The sequence below is a fragment of the Balaenoptera physalus genome, assembly GCF_965194825.1.
Source record: "Balaenoptera physalus genome assembly, chromosome: 5".
In the NCBI taxonomy this organism is placed as follows: Eukaryota; Metazoa; Chordata; class Mammalia; order Artiodactyla; family Balaenopteridae; genus Balaenoptera; species Balaenoptera physalus.
In genome coordinates, this window is record NC_138884.1 from 26,749,690 (window position 1) to 26,771,062 (window position 21,373).

Genomic DNA, 21,373 nt, shown 5'->3' on the forward strand with positions numbered 1-21,373 from the left:
GAAAGAGAGAGAGAGAGAGTTTGGCAGTAGTAAAGATGTTGGGGGAGAGACAGGGCATATAGAATAAAGAGTGTGGCAAAAGGTTTGGGAACAAGTGAAGCAGAGAAGCGCCAGAACTGAGAAAAAAAATGTAAAGAAGCCCAGATATATATTTAATGGTGAAACTCCAAAATGAGGTGTCTGGGAAACCCTCACCCCTTCAAGAATATCCTTTTTCACTCTTTTACTCCGTGGAAATCAATAGGAACAGCCTAGAATCTAGGGGCAGCCTAGAATAAATTTTCTTAACAGTATTCTGGTCTCCTTATCTGTAATCATCTTTTCTTCTTGGGTGGGAGGACTATAATTGGAAGCCCGGCCTTCCCTTAGCCTTGGAGCAGACAGGTGACTCCAGTTACGAGAGTCACATGTTCTTCTCACTTTGGAACTTGACTCTGAGTTGCACCATCTCATCCCAGTGGCTGGTCCTCATCAGAATTTTCCAACCCTGTGGTTGCTATTTAGACCTTGATTTTAAATCTGGACTCTCAATTCCATTCCCTTGATCTATATGACTTTCCTTATGCCAGTACCACAGTCCTGATGATTGTTTCTTTGTAATAAGTTTTAAAATTGAGAACTCTGACTCATCCAACTTTGTTCCTATTTTTCAGGATTGCTTTGGTTATTCTGGTTATTCTTGCATTTCCATATGAATTTTAGGACCAGCTTGTCCATTCATTTCTGTACAAGAAGGCAGCTGAGATTTTGATAAAAATTGTATTGAGTCCGTAGATCAGTTTGGGGAGTGTTTCCATCTTAACGACGTTATCTTCCAATCCATGAACTCAGGAAGTTTTTCCATTTATTTAGGTCTTTTAAAATGTCTTTCAGTGCTGCTCTGTAGCTTGCAGTGCTTATGTTTCTTTTATTAAATTTATTCCTCAATATTTCCTTCTTTTTAAAGCTATTGTAAATGGAATTGTTTTCTTAATTTCACCTTTGGATTGTTCATTGTTAGTATATAGAAATACAATTGATTTTTGTATATTGATATTGTATCCTGACATCTTACTGAATTTGTTTATTAACTCTAATAGCTTTTTTTTTTTTAAAGTTTGTGTTTTTGGGTTTTTTAAAAAATTTATTTATTTTATTTATCTTTGGCTGTGTTGGGTCTTCGTTTCTGTGCGAGGGCTTTCTCTAGTTGCGGCAAGCGGGGGCCACTCTTCATTGCAATGTGTGGGCTTCTCACTGTCGCGGCCTCTCTTGTTGCGGGGCACAGGCTCCAGACGCGCAGGCTCAGTAATTGTGGCTCAAGGGCCCAGTTGCTCCGCGGCATGTGGGATCTTCGCGGACCAGGGCTCGAACCCGTGTTCCCTGCATTGGCAGGCAGACTCTCAACCACTGCGCCACCAGGGAAGCCCTCTAATAGTTTTTTTGATGGATTATTTAGGATTTACTATATAAAAGATTATGTCATCTGCAAAGAGGGATAGTTTTACTTCTTTTCCAACTTTTATCGCATTTTCTTGCCTAATTGCCCTGGCTAGAACCTACAGTACAGTGTTGAATAGAAGTGGCAAGAAGAAACATCCTTGCCTTGTTCCTGATCTTAGAGGGAAAGCATTTAGCTTTTCACCACTAAGTATAATGTTAGCTGTGGGTTTTCCATAGATTCCTTTTATTAGATTGAGGAAGTTCCCTTCTATTTCTAGTTGGAGGTTTTGTGTGTGTGTGTGTGTGTGTTTTTTTACCATGAAGGGATGTTAGAATTAACCACATGAAAAAGACCTGTGTTCTATCCATCCTTTCCCCACCCCATATATGGAGTAGATCCACTCTCGTTAGAGCAGAGTGACGGAATAGCACACAGATAGACATCATGTTGCTGGAGCTTTGATATACATCATATCATGTTGTACTTGCTAGGATTATCTTTGCATGTAAAAAAGAATACTGACCACAGTGGCTAAGCCAAAGAGTGGCTCATTTTTCTGATGTAACCATCTGGAGGTGGTCAGTCCAGGGCTTGTGTAGCTGCTCATGGATGTTGCCAAGGACCCAGGACCCTTCCAGCTTCCTATTCTAGCATCTTCAGACCTGGTGCTTGTCTTCTTCATTGAATGGCTGTTCCGCCTCCATGACCACATCTGTGTTCTATGCTGAACATAGAAGAAAACAGTGAAGGGCTATAAGGATGAACTAGATGAGTCTGTGCTTTTTCTCTTTTCTTTTTTTTTTTTTTTAGTTGTGAAAACAGTAGTGTTCCCAAGAAGCTCCATTCAGCAGATTTCTGCTTTTATCTCATTGATCAAAATGAGTCACAGGGTAATCTCTAGTTGCAAGGGAGGCTGGAGCGATGGATATTTTTAACTGGGTACATTGCTGCCTGGTTAAAAATTGAGGTTCCATTGGTAAGAAAGAATGGGAGTCAGGGAGAAAAAATAGGTGTCAAAGTCAAAAAAAGAAAGTACCATATAGCCAAGAAAAGTTCCTTCTTTCTTGGAATTTTGGAAAAATAGATTTGGAAATTTAGATTTTCTTCTAATGCTCTGTGTATTTTTCAGGTTTTTCATGGATAATTGCAGTTGTGTTTCTAAAGAGGACTGAATCTGTAGGTCCCTCATCATAGAGCTGGCTTGAAGGGCAGCCCTCTTGCGGTCACGTGGCAGAGAAGTTGCTCCCTCAGGCCACAAGCTGCTGTTCTCATCCTCCAGTCCAATGGTCTAAAGCAGGGGTCAGCAAACATTTTCCTAAAGGACCAGAGAGTAAATGTTGAAGGCTTTGTGGGTTACATGGTGTGGTAGACTGAACACTGAGAGGTCCACATCCTAGTCACCAGAATCTGTGACTATGTTACTTTCTATGGCAAAAGAGATTTAGCAGTTGTGATTAAATTAAGGATCTTGAGATGGGAGATTATCCTGGATTATCTGGGTGGACTCAATGAAGGGCCCTTATAAGGGGGATACAGAAGGGTCAGAGTCAGAGAGAGAGATGATAAAATGCTACCCTGCTTGTTTTGAATATGGCAGAGGGAACCATGAACCAGGGAATACAGATGACCTCTAGAAGCTGGAAAAGGCAAGGAAACAGATTCTCCTCGAAGGCCTCCAGAAGGAATGCTGTCCTGCCGACACCTTGATTTTAGGACTTCTGATTTTCAGAACTGTAAGAGAATAAATTTGTATGGTTTAAGCCACTCGTTTGTGGTCATTTGTTACAGAAGCAACAGGAAATGAATGCATAACAGTTTCTACCACAACTACTCGACGCTGCTGTTGTAGTAAAAGCAGCCATAGATAATATATAAATGAGTGGGCGTGTCTGTGCTCCAGTAAAACCTTATTTACAAAAACAGGCAGGCTGGATTTGGTCCATGGGCAACAGTTTTCTGACCTCTGGAATAGCCTCAGATATATACCACTATTCTATGTAATCTCTAATTTTGAGACATAGTCTGTCTCCATTTTCAAATTACAATACGTAATGTTCCAGTGAACATTCTTGTGGGCAGTTCATTGCGCCTATCTCAGATTACACGTCCAGAATAAATTCTAGAAATGTGATTCCTGGGTCAAAGTGTGTGTATCCTTTTCCCTAGGCTGACCTTTTGCAAAGCCACAATAATCCACACTCCCGGGGAAACACAGGACGGTCTACCACACGCTCAGAGGAGCCAATTCTTGGTAAGTAGATGTAGGGACTGGAGTAAAACACCAGGATAATGGCTCACGTTCATATTTTATACACAAATTTTAAAGCACTGGGGCAGGTGATTTATCTGGTAACCCTGAATTTAGACTGTTTAATGTGCAATTTTAAATATGGGCAACAGAAAATAAAATATAAATTCTTACTTCTGACACTTAAGCATGCTAATAAATGATTATAATCTTTACATTTTATTTGCCCCTGGAACTCAGTATGTTCTTAGTTGGCAACAGTACTTGGATTTGGTACTCTACGTGTTGGCCCATTGGGAATGAAAATGGCTGGGTGCATGTGACTTTCTCATCAATTGTTTAAATAGAGACGTTCAAGGACAGTATTTCTGGAATGTGCTCCTTTTTTAATATATATATATATATATATATATATATATTTATTTATTTATTTATTTATCTGGCTGCGTTGGGTCTTCGTTGCTGCACGTGGGCTTTCTCTTTTTGTGGCGAGTGGGGGCTACTTTTCCTTACCATGCGTGGGCTTCTCATTGTGGTGGCTTCTCTTGTTGCAGAGCATGGGCTCTAGGCACACGGGCTTCAGTAGTTGTGGCATGCGGGCTCAGTAGTTTTGGCTCGCAGGCTCTGGAGTGCAGGCTCAGTTGTTGTGGCACACGGGCTTAGTTGCTCCACGACATGTGGGATCTTCCCGGACCAGGACTTCAACCCGTGTCCCCTGAATTGGCAGGCAGATTCTTAACTACTGCGCCACCAGGGAAGTCCTGGAATGTGCTCTTGATCAACTTTTTTTTTTTTTTTTAAAGGTGGGTGGTTTTTTGTTTTGTTTTTTTTTAATTAATTAATTAATTTATTTTTGGCTGTGTTGGGTCTTCGTTTCTGTGCGAGGGCTTTCTCTAGTTGTGGCGAGCGGGGGCCACTCTTCATCGCGGTGCGCTGGCCTCTCACTATCGCGGCCTCTCTTGTTGCGGAGCACAGGCTCCAGACGCGCAGGCCCAGTAGTTGTGGCTCACGGGCCCAGTTGCTCCGTGGCGTGTGGGATCTTCCCAGACCAGGGCTCGAACCTGTGTCCCCTGCACTGGCAGGCAGATTCTCAACCACTGCGGCACCAGGGAAGCCCCAAGTTATTTTTATTTTGAGAAAATTTATCCTTGTATTCACAATCTTATTTCTGTCAGTCTCTACAGGAATTTGGAACTCCTGATTTGGGGTGGTAGCATACAGGGAAAATGATTAGTTGATTCATTCGTTGCTATTTGGAGGGAAGAAAAATCAATACCTCCTATTTTCCAGCAAAATCCATTGTTTTTCTGAGACTGTTCTTTGACTCTTTGGGTTTTAGCAAGAATCCTCCAATTGGGGGTTATATTCAGATTGGCCAAGAGTTTTTGTATGATTCTTGGGGGAACTCCACAGGCACAGTGTCAGGATCCTGTATTAGAATGAGATACAGTGTGTGTAGATGCCAGGTGCACACTAATAACAACTAACATTTGTTGAGGATGTAGCACATTCTGGATAGGGAAAATCATCCTGATTAACTCCGACACCATCTTTGGGATCTAGGCATTTCTATTATCTTACCAGTATTATTGTTGAGGAAACCGGGAGTAATAAGTAACTTGCCCTAGGCTAACAGTTAATAAATAAAGTTGCTGGGAGCGAATTCCCTGGCAGTCCAGTGGTTAGGACTCAGTGCTCTTACTGCCAGGTGCCCAGGTTCGATCCCTGGTAGGGGAACTAAGATCCTGCAAGCTGCACGGTACACCCTAAAAAAAAATAGAGTTGCTGGGGGTTGAACACAGGCAATTTGATTCCAAAGCCCACACTTTGCATTATGGATTATAATAAATAATCAATAGGTGCATTCTTCCTTTAATTTATCCAATCAGTCGATCAGTAGGTGTTTGTTCATTTATTGGGCTTAGTGTATATCAATAAGCAAAACAGATAAACTTTCTGTCTTATTAGAGATTACCTTCCAGTGGGGGCCAAGACATAAAAAACCAACAATTAGCATACTAAACATATTAAATAAGTCAATCAATCATAAAGTACGTTGGAAGGTATTAAGTACAATGAAAAAAAAGGAAATAGAGCAAAGGTAATGGGGGCCAGGAGTGGGTGTATGGGCTTCACTGAGAGGGTGGCGTTGAGCACAGATTCAAGGAAATGAGGGAGTTCTTTGGATTCCTATCCAACCCTTTCTTTCTATACTTGTGAACATTTCTCAGTGAAATTTAAACCAGAATAATATCTGCCACCGCTTATCTAGAGGGTGATATTGTATTTACTATACCATCTGTAGGCTCCTTGGAATTTTCATCCAGCAGAGGACTCAAACTTAGATTATCAAGTTACTGGAAAGTGTAACTAATAATGTATAGCTCAGCCTCAATTATTTGGACATTAGATGAAAGCAGAATTCCCCCCCCCCCCATACCAGTGTATCTGATTTACGTACGTATGTTGACTCAATTGCAAGGACATCTATAAAACTCAGGGGCAAGATACACATCACAGGCAACTGACATAGAGAACCAGGAGAGAAGCTACTGAAAAATAAAACCAAACACCTGTTTCCTCTCTGGCTTTGGTTGTCAGGCAAACATTTTCCAGTGAAAACAGCACAATACATGAGAAGTACTGAGGGTTGTTTGTTTTCGTTTTCACTTGAGATGCCTGGTGTCTTAACATAAAATATTTATTGAACTGCATTTGAGAAATATTTCGGTAGGTCACTTATCACAAAAGAAGAAGGAATTAAACTGCATCCACATACACATGTCTGGGCTGAGTATCCAGTTTGTTTCAATCCTTCACGGGATTGTAAATTCCGTGAGGCCGGAGTGTGTGCCTTGTCTTGGTGATGCTCGATACTTGTGTGTTGAATTAAAGGATGAGAAAAGGAAAGAGGAAGGCAAGAAAGAAGAAAGGGAAGGGAGGGAGGGAGTGAGGAAGGAAGGAAGGAAAGAAACCAAGGGAAGAAAAGAAAGAGTGGATTCTCTTTATTCAGGAGCCTTAGATATATACTGGGCAGTATTCGAATAGAGGATAGTAATGTAAGATTAGGCTGCAGAGACAAATCGTTTAACTTTTGTGCTGTATGTGTGTGCACTAATTGTTTTTTGACTATAACAATTGTGAAAGAGGCGTTTGTGCTTGCAAAGAGTGACACTAATTCACTCTTTGGCTGGTAGGCTGATGCCTATCTTTGGGAGGTGAAAATCAAGGCAGTGGCAAGAATTTTCATAAAGATTTTTTTTTTTCTGTACATCCATGTCAATCAATATTTGACCATATATGGATTTGGGCTGAGAAAAGATCCTTTTATTAGTAATTTCCAAATTGCAGAAATCAATCTAGTTGTTTATGTTGAGCACTTTTCAAAAATAGTACAGAACAGAAAAGAATCGAACGGACCAGAGTGCCTTGTGTGCTGTGAGGGTGAGTGTTGCATCACATATGTGTGTACTGGATGAAGAGGTAAAATGCATTTCTTGCTCTGAAAAGTGTTTATTTTTTATTTTTTTAATTTTTTACTTTTTGGCCACGCTGTGTAGCATGCAGGATCTTAGTTCCTCCACCAGGGATTGAACCCGTGCCCCCTGCAGTGGAAGCACAGAGTCTTAACCACTGGATCTCCAGGGAAGTCCCTGAAAAGTGTTTTAAAGAAAAGTTTGAAGTTCAAACTTTGAATCAATGAAGTGATTGGATTGGTATAACTACGATCTCCAGGTCAGGAGTAAGCCACTGAAATCCTTCTGAAGCTCAAATCATATTGAGTTTAGTAGAGAAGTATTGAGTGAACTTCTATCCTGGTTCAAATCCAACTTCTACCACTTCCTAACAGCCTGACTCTGGGCCTTTGTTTCCTTATGTGTCAGATGGAATAATAGTAGTATCTACTTTAGAAAGTTGTTTTGTGTATTAAAAATGAATTAATATATGTAAAGTGCTTAGAAAAGTGCCTGGCACGTGGTAAGGACTATATGAGTATCAGTGATTGTTATTGTTATTTTTGTTGCTGTTGTTGTTATGTGATGAGCCCTGTGGGAGAAAATACCCAGACAATGTGATATTTAACCCAAGACCAAGTATTAGTTTCAGCACATGCAATACTTCGTACCTATTTGAAGTCGAGTCTGGCTATCTGGCTTTTAAGCAGAAACATCCGACACCTTAGAAACCAACCATCTCCCTGGATGTTCTTCTATTGATACATAAGATCATATGTAGTAACTGGGGGGCATGTTTTATTTGAATACGCAGTGTTTTTTGTGTGTTTCTGTTTAAAAAAAATTTTTTTTAATTTTTAAAATTTGAATGCCCTAACCTCTTGTGGTAGAAACCAAATTTCTTTTAATATATTACATATATATGTACACACTCATGTGAAATATATGTACCTTGAGGGGATCTATTTATGTTCCATTGAGAGTCATTCCTTCCTATCAGGAATCTCACCTGCTGTTTTGTGCATTTGGTCAGATTCCTGACATGTTTTGTCTCCTGTTGTTTAGTAAAGGTGCTCTTTCTGGGATGTACTAAACCTGATGACTTTTTTGGAAGATTTTTTTCCTTTTGATTTAATATACTGAGAAAGAAATGGGAAGGTTAAGATCAATTTTAGGAGTGCTTTGGGTTGTGTATTAAATAGCCATTCATTCTGGAACACAAGGGTAGGATTGTAATAAAAGGTGATGGAACAGTAAAAAAAAAAAAAATTTACCCCAGTTCTTATCACTTCCTATTGGCTAAAGCCACTTGACAATTTATGTTATCTGTCTGATCCCTCGATGCATTTGACTTTTAAATCCCTGCTAAAGACTGAAGTGCCTAAAGCTTCCTCACTCTGTACCCAGTTGCTCGTAGCTTCAGATCTTTAAACTGAATTAACACATTATTACTTAACTGGGCTGCCCACTTTCCTCCACGTCTCCTGGCATTTTACCTGGATGCAGAGGACAGCAGTTGCTCTGCTGTAAGCATCTTATCCAGCTATCTTATGGATGTCACTCTAAAATGGAGAGAAAGGCTTCTATGAAGCACATATTTTTCCAGGCACAAAGACACACACATCCATCTAGGGGCCACACCAGACTCCTGGACTGAATTCCAGAACTCTTACGATGGCAGGTAGAGGAGGTGTGGGAATGTTCTGTGTCTATATTGCAGCCTAGAGTACAATAAAGTATATGTAAGTTGGTATATTATGGGCTTTAGCTCATTTTTAACAAGGTCTTGAATTTATATGGCACCATTCTCTAAAAGGCTAGCAATGTACACAAACTGGATCTAATTCATCACCACACCGATTCCTTTAGAGTAGATAGGTGGGAGTAGATAGGTGGGTGGCATAGAGTTGGGAAAGATGTAGCCATCAAATGGCTGCTCACATTAAAAATATCTAAGGTTAGATAGCTGAAAATGCCATAGGTTTCAACTATTCCACAAAAAGAGTACAGAGGTCTGACTTTTCTGGTTAATCTGATGGATGTAGGTAGCTCAGAGCTATATCATCTGGCCATCCCTATTGATAACATTTGCCATTTCACATAGGGCTGCATAAAGACTCCCGAGGTCTACAGTTCCCTCAACGGCCACTAGAGTCACTGAGAAAAAAAAAAATACTTCAGAAAACACAGCATGAATAATGGCAGCAAGAGAAGTTCCTGGTTATAGCCCACTCATATATTTTTGAAATGTAGGTCAGATTTAGAGGAAGTGAAAGAAACTTCCTGTTGAATTTTCGTTTATAGCATGTGTCTGGAAATCTCTAAATGTAATTTCTTGGTGTAAAGTAAACTGCAGAAATCTGGAATGTGTCAGTCTGCTTTATGTTTATTGAAGCCATTCTATTTGAAGCTGAAATGTAAAATTATATAGTGGAGTGAAGAGCTACAATTAGTTTAACAGACATGACCGTATTCCTCAATTGAAAAGCTGTCAAGACCTCAACAATCAGATACAAAAAAGATCCAGGAATGCTATAAAATCTTGTCTCCTAGGAAAGATTACATTTCCCTTTGGCTGCTACACATCGCTTTGAATATTGTACTATCTTCTACCCTCTTTTTTAAATTTTAAATTTTTAAAAAATTGAAATATGGTTGATTTACAATGGCATGTTAGTTTCAAGTGAACAGCAAAGTGATTCAGTTATACATATATATATATCTATTCTTTTTCAGATTCTTTTCCATTATAGGTTATTACAAGATATTGAATATAGTTCCCTGTGCTATACAGTAGGTCCTTGCTGTTCTACCCTCTTTTTTGTGGTTTAAAAAAAAAAAAAGCACTTCCCTAAAAGTCACAAATAATGGGTTTCTTTTCTTTTTTTTTTTTTTTAATTTTTGGCTAGGTCTTTGTTGCTGTGCGCCGGCTTTCTCTAGTTGTGGCGAGCAGGGGCTACTCTTCCTTGTGGTGTGCGGGCTTCTCATTGCCGGGACTTCTCATTGCGGTGTCTTCTCTTGTTGCAGAGCACGGGCTCGAGGCGTGCGGGCTTCAGTAGTTGCAGCACATGGACTCAGTAGGTGTGGCGCACGGACTTAGTTGCTCCGTGGCATGTGGGATCTTCCCGGACCAGGGCTCGAAGCCATGTCCCCTGTATTGGCAGGCAGATTCCTAACCACTGCACCACCAGGGAAGTCCATAAATAATGTTTTTATAAATTTGAACTGGTTAGAACAACTTAGATGTTCTCATGACCACAACCAAGCTCTCAAAATATAAAGGGTTTTGGTAAAACTAAAATTCTCATCACTATGGCAGACACCCCCATTTAACTTATCTATAGTCTACTTTGATTTTGGATTTTCCTTCTAAATTGAGATGAGGACTCTATTAGTTGTAAAAGGAATGCTACTTGATGACACTTGGTGTCACTTGTAGCAGACACTGTTGACGGCCTAGGCAACCAACGGCAGAAGCTGATTCTGTGGCTGTGTCCACCCTAATATGCTCTGTGAAGGTCACCCTATTTCCTATATGGGGGGATAGATCATCATTTTGCTGAGCCAGCCATGGTCATCCTATTCTCCTTGACAGTGAGAGCAGAGAGATGGAGTGAACCTGGGTCCTTCATGATATCACGAAACCATCAAACCCTGAAGCAACCTACATTGAGGCTTTTAAAAATGTGAGATAATTAATTTTTTTTAATGTGTAAGCCAAATTCAGTCAGGACTTTCTGTTACTTGGTTCCCCAGACACCCTAATATTGCTGCAAAGAAAGTTATCTCTGTAATGCTATTGGGGGTAGAGCCTCTGCTTCATGGGCTGAGCTAAGACTTTGCCTCTGAAAGACTAGAAAGACAGCATACTATTGAGCAAAGAGCCCTGGATTTAGGGTCAGAATAACCAGTTCTAAATCACACCTGTCATTTATTATTTGTGTGCACTCAGGCAGGTAATTTAGTCTGCCTGAGTCTCAGATTAACGATACCAACTCATGGGCTGATTATGAAGGTTAAATGAAACAATGTGTTTCACAGGCCATCAGATGGAATACCCTTGAGGGCCAATATTGTGTTGTGTTTATCTTTGTTATTCCTATCGCACACTGGCCAGCATATAGCAGCAAATACTTATACATCATCCACTCTGTGCCTGTGTTTTTCATGTATTAAGTATTTTTCATGTATTTTAAAGCTCATTTAATTGTATTAACTCATGTAATTGTCACAACAACACTATTCTTTTATTCCACTTTACAGATGAAGAAAGAGGCTCAGAGAGATTAAATAATTTGCCCAGGGTCATCCCCATAGGAAGTAGTAGAGACAGGATTCGAATCCAGGCAGTCTTTAAAGTCTAGGATCTCAACTACACAATATTCTACATAGTGAGGGCTTAGTATTTATTTAATGGCTGAATGGTACCTATGAAGTTCAGTGAATATTTATTGAACAGGTGGGATGTAGCAGTTGAATAACAATTTCTTTTTCTTAAGAAGAAATGTTATACTTCGATTTTTTTTCTCTTGGAGAAAAAAGTAGTTCTTCCAAGTTTAATGAGATTCTGTGACCATGGATTACTTTGGGGGGCATTTTTCCATCCATGTTAATGAATGTGGCCCCCAAGGCAGCCACCAGTAGGATCAGGCCTGAATATAAGGATTATTCAGCACCCTTTTATCACGTGACTCCCATGTATTAAACAACCTCCAAATCACATGACTCTGATTAAATCAGGCCCATTAAACATCCCAACCCCCATTAAATCAATCATCCTCCTTAAATCTCCTGACACCCATTATTCCAATCAAACTCCTTAGGTTTCCTGACCCCCCAAATCAATCTGCCTTCTTAACTCTCTAGACACTCATTAAGTCATTCTGCCTTCTTAATTCTCCTGAACCCCATTAAATCAATCGCCCTTCTTAATCCCCCAACCGCCCTTAAAACAATAAGCCCCCTTAAATCACGTGATTGCTTTGATTCAATCAGTGCCCTTAAATGGTGGAGCTACCAATGATTCAATCAGGCACATTGTATCGCGTGACTCCCATTGATTAAATCAGCTCACTTAAATATTGTTAACCCCTTTAAATCAATTGTTCTTCTTAAATCTCCTGACTTTCATTAAACCAACCGAACACCTTAGGTTTCCTGAGTCCCATTAAATCAATCTGCCTTAGTAAGTCTCCTGACACCCATTAAAGAGGATGATTACTTTAATTAGGGTCACCATATTTAAGAAGGCAGATTGAATCAATGGGGGCCCAGCCCAGGAGAGGTGCTGTTCTCCGTGGGGGGTGGGGGCAGGGTATCCCCGAGGGGTGGCCCTGGCATCCCCCTGGGGTACTCAGTTGTGTATATGCATTGTGTACACTAAGTTCTTTTGGGGAAACATAGTATGTCCACTGTTGTGTATATGTATTGTGTACCCAAAGTTCCTCTGTGGAAATAGTATGTACACTGTTGTGTATAATCATTGTGTACTCAAATTTTTTGTGGACACATAGTATGTATACAGTTGTGTATATGCATTGTGTACACAAATTCCTTTGCGAACACACATTATATACACAGTTGTGTATATATATTGTGTACACAAAGTTGCTTTGTGTACCCATATTCCATACACAGTTGCATACATAGGTGCTGTCCCCCCTGGGGAGGTGGTGTTTGGGCTGATTCAATCAGCCCCTTGGATAACGTTACTCCTATTGTTAAATCAGTACCCATAAATCGGGGGGGGTGCTGTCCCCTCTGGGACAGTCTCTGAAATGCAGAATACACTTAGTTTTGTCTATCATCTCCTCTCCCAAATGGTTAGTTAGAGCACATGCTTGGAAAATTCTGGCCACTAGAACATCCTGGTCACACACCCATGAGTTGCTGTAGCTAAAGTTTGGTTAGGTAGGTAAGTGTCTCATTTCTCTGCTGTGTCCCCATTCCCTGGGGCACTCCCATGCCTCGCTCACATCTTCAGCACCAGTGGTGCTCTGCTCACCACCCCCAAAGCCCCCTTCCCCCATTAAAATCTGTGGTCAACAAACTGTCCAGAAGTAAAGAATTCTAACAATGAAATCAAACACATAAATGACAAAAATCATGAATTGCACACCAAGTTATGTAGATGACTCGTAGCTTAATGAATATGTTCTTCCTCTGAAGACAGTGGATAGAAAGACATTTCTCAACTCCAAGAGGTCAAGCTGACAGGCCCGCAGGAAAGAGCTGGTTTGGGAAGGAAGCCTTCTCCAAAATGACAAGTGACATCTTAGAAGGAGACCACCTACTTGTATTTCCAACATTTAGTTGTCTCAATGACCCTATCACCTCTGAAGTAGGTGGCCTTCCTCCTTTCCTCTCCAGGCCTCCTTCTATCCTCCCAGGGAAGTCACAATTTCCATTATCTGCCTAAAGTCTAGTGTAGAATGTAGAAAGCCAGCTGTAGAACTGTTCTTTGTGGAAATATTGCTTTCAAATTCCTTCTATCCAGACTTCATACACCTTATAAATATAAACAGAACAAGAAATTTAGCAATTTTATAGAAAGAGGACCTAATAAACAAACTCTAAACTTAACACTGTCCAATAGAAATATAATGCAAGCCACAAATGTGAGCCACATACGTAATTTAAAATTTTCTGGTAACCACATTAAGTAGAAAGAAACAAGTGGAATTCATTTTACTTTTTTTATTATTATTATTATTTTAATTTATTTATTTAAATTACTTTTGGCTGTGTTGGGTCTTTGTTGTTGCGCGCTGGCTTTCTCTAGTTGCGGTTGAGCGGGGGCTACTCTTCGTTGCGGTGTGCGGGCTTTTCATTGCGGTGGCTTCTCTTGTTGCATAGCATTGGCTCTAGGTGCGTGGGCTTCAGTAGTTGTGGCTCACGGGCTCTAGAGCGCAGGCTCAGTAGTTGTGGTGCACGGGCTTAGTTGCTCCACGGCATGTGGGATTTTCCCCGACCAGGGCTCGAACCGGTGTCCCCTGCGTTAGCAGGCGGATTCTGAAGCGCTGCGCCACCAGGGAAGCCCGGAATTGATTTTAATAATATGTTATTTAACCCAGTGTTTTAAAAATACAACCATTGCAACAGGTAATCAACATAAAATTTTTGATGAGCTATTTTATATAATTTTTCATATTAAGTCTTTGAATCCAGTTTTACACTTATGACACATGTCAGCTCACACTAGCCATTTGTACTACACTAGCCACTAGTACTACATTTCCAGTACTCCACCCCACTAGCTACATGTGGCTATTGGCTACGGAATTGGACTGTGCCTTCATATCTTTTCACATATTCGTCTAATTTTTCTGAAAAGTTACATGTGTTTTTGCATGTATCTAACCAGTTGTTCAAACTCTCTTGGATTCTTTTCCCCTGAATTACTGTGTATATGAACACATCACATATATTTAAATGTGGCATGCATTATGCATATTTAAATATGTAATATATATTTATCTCTAAGACTGGTAGGACCTATATAAATAGCCTACCATTTATAAATCAATCTAATAATCTTCTGTTGTGTTACTATACTGACTGTATGGGCGTTCATCTATTGGACATCTGGGTAATTTACCACTTTTCTCTGTTACAAGTATTACTGCTATGAATGTCTCTTTTTTTTTTTTAGAGTGGAATTTGTTTTTTCTCTTTCTATCTTTGTCCTTTTTTTCCCTATTCTACTGTCTTTTTCAGGATTACAGAAAGTGAGATTGAGAAACCCTCTTTCCTCAGTTGGTCCAGGATCAACCAACTTTCCACTCTACAAGCGCTACCTGGGGGCATCTCTGTCTTCTGTGATAAATTAAAATCAGTTACCAACCCTGGGCCCAAAGCGGTTAATTCATCAATGTGTAAAGAAGAAACAAAGATGATGGGGGCGGGGGCTTGAAGGGTATAGAACAAACAGCTTCTTTCATAAAGGCTTTTGCAGGAGAGAAGCAAAGCCCCTTTCATTCTGAAGTGTAAGGAGAGAGGATGTAGTAGCAATAGATAGGAAACACAGGCATGAATATGGATATAGTTTTCCACACGGCCCCACCGACTTGAAGACAACAATGAAAAGGCTATTATGGCTCCTATTACAAAGGTGATGGGCTGGATATAATTAGGGATTAAATCTGAAATTCCCAGTACCTACTCAGCATCTTGGGAACTTGACAAGCTGCCATCACTCCAGGATCCCTGAGAGGGGCAGTGCGGCTGGCTTAATCAAAGAGGGCATCAGTGGGGCCTGCTCATAGCAAGTCACTTATCACAGCGCTAATGAACAGGGAGGCCTTCGAAGAGGGGAAGTGGAGCAGTGGTGTCACGTTCCCTTTGTTGTGTGCACATCAGCTGGCTTCTCCGCAGGGGCGGTGACTTGTCAGAAAGGAGACAAGTTGCTAGGTAACCAGGGAGTATGAGGGAAGCCCCCTCCCCCATCCCCAGGGAAGCAAAGTGCCAAGGGGGCTCCAAGAAGGATTTGTTGGTTAAAAAACAACCAAAAACAACTATAGCCTCAAACGTGGAAAGATTAACAGCTATCCTAAGGAGCAACAGGCTACTTTTTTTTTTTTTCCAGAAGGGGAAGGCTAATTGGAAGAAAATTACTGTGACCTGGGAGTCAAAGGAGAGGGAAGGAAAGGGAGGGGAAAAAGCCAGAGAGCACAGGGGGAACAAGTATTAAAAAGAGAGAGAGGGAGAAGATTGTGGGAAAGAAAGCATCTCCATCAACTCTGGAAATGACCTTATTACAGGACAGTATACTGGGGCCACCATGAACTCCAGGGCCCTTAGAGGGTTAAGATAGTCTGTGCAAAAAACAAGCTAAAAAGTATGGTCTCTGTACCAGCCATGTCTTATTTGGAAACTTGTTGGAACATGTCAAGCCCCGACCCAGGCCTACTGCTTTAGCAACTGTGTTCTTTTTTTTAAATATTTATTTATTTATTTATTTATTTATTTATGGCTGCATTGGGTCTTAGTTGCGGCGGCACTAGGGATCTTTCGTTGTCGTGCACGGGCTCTTTGTTGCAGTGCGCGGGCTTCTCTCTCTAGTTGTGGTGTGTGGGCTCGGTAGTTGCAGTGCACAGGCTCTCTAGTCGTGGCACACAGGCTCCAGAGTGCATGGGCTCTGTAGTTGCAGTGTGCAGGCTCTCTAGTTGTGGTGCGTGGGCTCAGTAGTTGTGGCTCACGTGGCTTAGTTGCCCTGTGGCATGTGGGATGTTAGTTCCCCTACCAGGGATTGAATCCGCATCCCCTGCATTGGAAGGCGGATTCTTAACCACTGGACCACCAGGGAAGTCCCAGCAACTGTACTTCTAACAAGCCCTCCATGTGATTCAGAAACATACTAGTTTGAGAGCCACTGCTGCAATGGAATGAGAAGTTTTTGGAGGCATGAGCAGGGGCATGTCAAAGCAAAGATTGCACCCTGCAAAGTTAAACAGGCAAGGAAAACTTCATTCAAGGCTATTGCAATAAGGGAGAGAGGCCAGAACTCAGTCTGAACTTAACTCCCCTGGATCAGAGGGTGGAAGGGTTTTTAAATGCTGGGGTGAGCTAGTGAAAAACTACTGGGCGGTGTTAGGGCACTGTCAAAGACCATCTGTGTTTGCTCATAAACCTCTCCTGTCTTTTTTTTTAATATATATAAATTTATTTATTTAATTTATTTATTATTTCTGGCTGCATTGGGTCTTCATTACTGCACACGGGCTTTCTCTAGTTGCAGCGAGCAGGGGCTACTCTTCATTGTGGTGCGCGGGCTTCTCATTGCGGTGGTTTCTCTTGTTGCAGAGCACAGGCTCTAGGTGTGTGGGCTTCAGTAGTTGCAGCACGCAGGCTCAGTAGTTGTGGCTTTTGGGCTCTAGAGTGAAGGCTCAGTAGTTGTGGCACACGGGCTTAGTTGTTCTGTGGCCTGTGGGATCTTCCTGGACCAGGGTTCGAACCCGTGTCCACTGCATTGGCAGGTGGATTCTTAACCACTGTGCCACCAGGGAAGTCCCTCTCCTGTCTTTATGGCAGAAGTTAGCTTTACAACTGGGAGCAAGGTGTTCTCTAATGTTAGGCTTCTACCCTCCCTCAGAGGCTGAGAGATAGAGAAGTTGTCTCCTCTGGTGATTACCTTTCAAAGAGATGGTCCACGGGTCCTAGAGAAGGACATTCCTAGAGCCATATTGAAGGTGACAGGGATGAAAGGCAGTTTATTCCAGAAGGAGACTTCTTCAGGGTGATGCAGCGGGGAGAAGGATGGAGTGGCATGGGATGGAGAAAAGCAGGTCGTGCGGAGTCTTTCCTCTCCATGCTGTTGCTGGTTTCATTTCTTTCATGGGAAACCAGACAAGGGCACACAGAGAGGGAGGGCACACAGAGAGGGAGGGCACACAGAGAGGGAGGGCACACAGAAAGGGAGGGCACACACAGAGAGGGAGGGCACACAGAGAGGGAGGGCACACAGAGAGGGAGGGCAGCTTGGGCTTGATTCGCCTGATTCTCTCAAAAGGTTTTCTGAAGAGCTGATAACATTCGCTTGGAACAAAGTGTCTGTGGTTAAGATAACAAGCCCACGGCTGTCCTAGTCAGCTTAAGCCAGGTCTTTACTGCTGCACCAACAATTGTAACTTCCCATAGGCCTACCTTTCAGGGACTTGGCCAAGATGAATTGCCTTCCAAGATGGATTTACTGGAAGGCTTCAATGCCTCTAACCGTGGGGTTCCTGCAGGGGGCGGAGTATGGCCACTCTTGTCTTTGAGCATTAGAAGTCCTGCCAGAAGGGCTGGCTTTCTTCCCACCTCCATTGTCTGCCGTGGCTGTGCTTCTTCCACATAACTGGTGACCGAGCATGCAGCACTGATCAAGGCTGAACTGTTCCAAAGGACGAAGAGGCTTTTGCTAGTGACCTTTTAGATAATCTGCCTCACTCCTCCCCTTTTTTCTTTTTCTCAGAATGGTAAGGAGACAGCTGTTCCTGGAAGCCTAGCCAAGGCCAGGCATGAGAGTGTGGCTAAGGCACCGTGGGAGGCTGTGTAGCTCCTGTATACCCAGTCCTGGTCACCACACATCCTACAGCACCATGGCTCAGCGGACCTGCCTCCTGCTCTGAACAAGGGGTGAGGCCACCAGGACCAAGGGCTCTGGTGCTTAAGGTTGGCTCAGCTGAAAGACACATGCACCCCAATGTTCTTGGCAGCACTATTCACAATAGCCAAGACATGGAAGCAACCTAAATGTCCATCAACAGATGACTGGATAAAGAAGATGTGGTACCTATATACAATGCAGTAATTACTCAGCCTCAAAAAGAATGAAATAATGCCATTTGCAGCAACATGGATGGACCTAGAGATTATCATACTAAGTGAAGTAGGTCAGAAAGAGAAAGACAAATACCATATGATCTCACTTATATGTGGAATCTAAAATATGACACAAATGAACTTATTTACAAAACAGAAACAGACTCACAGACATAGAGAACAGACTTGTGGTTGCCAAGGGAGAGGGGTGTGGGAGAAGGATGGAGTGGGAGTTTGGGATTAGCAGATGCAAACTATTATATATAGAATGGATAAACAATAAGGTCCTACTGTACAGCACAAGAAACTATATCCAATATCCTGTAAAAAACCATAATGGAAAAGGGAAAAAAATTGGCTCAGCTGAGTACCAACCAATGTCTGCCACAGCCCATGTCATTTGTAAGATGCTCCTGGGCCAACCAGATGGTGACATTTAATAAATTAAAAAGGTGAGAATTCCCTGGCAGTCCAGTGGTTAGGACTCTGGGTTTTCACTGCCAAGGGCCTGGGTTCAATCCCTGGTTGGGGAACTAAGATCCTATAAGCCTCACGGCATGGCCAAAATAAATAAATAAGCTATGAAAACATCCATCATTATCACTTTACCCTGTAATCACTAGCTCACTTGTATCCCTAGACTGTGGGCTTCTTAAGGCAGGGCTGAATCCCAATAAATGCCTGTGTCGATGTATGAGTAAAAGAACGAAGGGGAGTCCCCAGGACTCCTTTTGTCCACTCTGTGTTGCCTCTTACCATTCCTTTATTTTTCTGGGTTTTTTTTAAGAATTATTTTTTACTGAGGTAGAGTTGATTACAACATTATGTAAGTTTTAGGCGTAAAACACAGTGATTCACAATTTTAAAGGTTATGTTCTATTTATAGTTATAAAATATTGGCTATTTCCCCTGTGCTGTACAGAGTATCCTTGTAGCTTGTTTATTTTATACATAGTAGTTTGTGCCTCTTAATCCCTTATCCCTATGTTGCCTCTCCCCTCCCTCTCCCCAGTGGTAACCATTAGTTTGGTCTCTATATCTGTGAGTCTGTTTCTTGTTTGTTATATTCACTAGTTTGTTTTATTTTTTAGATTCCACATAAAAGTGATATATGATATTTGTTTTTCTCTTTCTCACTTACTTCACTTAGTATGATAATCTCTGGGTCCATCCATGTTGTTGCAAATGGCATTATTTCATCCTTTTTTATGGCTGAGTAGTATTCCGTTGTGTATATGTACAACATTTTCTTTATCCATTCATCTGTTGATGGACAATTAGGTTCCTTCCATATCTTGGCTACTGTAAATAGGGCTGCTTACCATCTTCCATTTCAACCATAAAAATCTTTTTGAGCTCCAGAGACCAAAAAAAAAACCCAACAACAACAACAAAGCTGTGCTTTTTTCACCATTCTTTAGAGTTTGAGAATTGTTACCAGAAGAACTATATGTAGACTGGCAATCTTGGTAACATTCATGGATATTAAATTAATAAAAAAACTAAGTTAACCAGAGAAGAACGTCATCTAGCACGTGGTAACACTTTTTGGTTGAACTGCTAATAACCCAATGAATCCAGAGGAAACACCTATTTGTGAAAATGATTTACAAAAATGGCCAAACCAACATTTTAGAGTATGAATTAGTCTAAGATAAAAGATTAATGCGACCACACCATAAATAATTCACCAAGGAAATTATTTAATGAGTGCTTACCGTGTGCATGGCAGGTACCTGACCAGACACAGAAATGCTAAGACCACATTTACCTCCTGCAGGTCTCTGCAAGCAAGATACCCTGATGATGAAGAAAGAAGCCCAGGGAGCCTGGAATTGTGCACATAAACATAACATTTCCAAGGCAAACGGTTTTAAGAGACCCATTTAAAAGACACTATTCTAAATAAATTTAAAACAAGAACAACAAAATTAAATGGTTCCCAGGAATACCCTGGCAGTCCAGTTAAGACTCCACGCCCAGAAGCCTCCTCGAGGCCCAAAAAACCCCACCCAACCAACCAAACAAACAAACCGCCCCCCGCCCCAAAATAAATTAAATGGTTCCCATTTTAAACTGTTGGTCCTGAAGAACAAAGTTATTTTCCTTGTGATATAAACTCTCAACACAGCAAAACCAAAGCATGATCTGGAGAAACTAGTTTTAGCCATAAGAGGAAAGGATTGGAAACAAACCAAGCCATATCCCTCCAAAGTGTCTTTATTCCATCTAATTTTAAGGAACGAGCCGGGATGCTCTTGTAAGTATTTGCATGCAAAGTAGGCTTGAAATTGGCCTTGTTTAAACAAGTGCTCCTAGCAAGGCCTCCCTCCGTCGCCCACCCTTGGCATCAGGGACCTGCCGGCCATAAAAGAGGCAGCCACGTGAGCGTTGCAGCTGAAAAGAAGCCTCTGAGTCGCTCAACTGTTTAAGTAATTAATGCAGTTCTCCCGCTAAGGTTAGAAATGAAAGGAGGGGGGAACGAATTTGTGAGCGATCCACCACTTTGGGTTCATTATGTGCTTGCAAAGAGAGATGCAGCGTCCCCACGCCCGCGTGCAGCTCTTCAAGCCTCTTGCGGAATCCTCCCTAATCCCAGGCATTCCCTGGAGCACAGCGAGGCCTTTGGCTGCAGAGCGGCTCTCAATGGGTCGATAACCACAGGAAAGACTCTATACATTTATTTACTTATTTTTATTTTTGGCTGTGTTGGGTCTTCGTTGCTGCACGTGGGCTTTCTCTAGTTGAGGCGAGCGAGGGCCGCTCTTCGTTGCAGTGCGCGGGCTTCTCATTGCTGTGGCTTCTTTTGTTGCGGAGCACAGGCTCTAGGTGTGTGGGCTTCAGTAGCTGTGGCACGCAGGCTCAGCAGTTGTGGCTCGTGGGCTCTAGAGCGCAGGCTCAGTAGTTGTGGCGCACGGGCTTAGTTACTCCGCAGCATGTGGGATCTTC

At 41.8% G+C, this 21,373-nt stretch overlaps 1 long non-coding RNA gene across 3 annotated transcripts in view; it reads left to right on the forward strand.

Annotated features, from left to right (window-relative positions):
- Positions 1-21,373, forward strand: part of LOC309661620 — a 32,547-nt gene that overhangs the window by 5,301 nt on the left and 5,873 nt on the right. The window contains exons 3-5 of one of the 3 annotated variants that reach the window (XR_014264104.1): positions 18-3,153; positions 3,587-3,671; positions 14,840-15,233. This is a non-coding gene — a long non-coding RNA (uncharacterized lncRNA). The remainder of the gene's footprint in view (positions 1-17; positions 3,154-3,586; positions 3,672-14,839; positions 15,234-21,373) is intronic. The other 2 variants (XR_014264105.1, XR_014264103.1) reach the window with 2 other exon arrangements.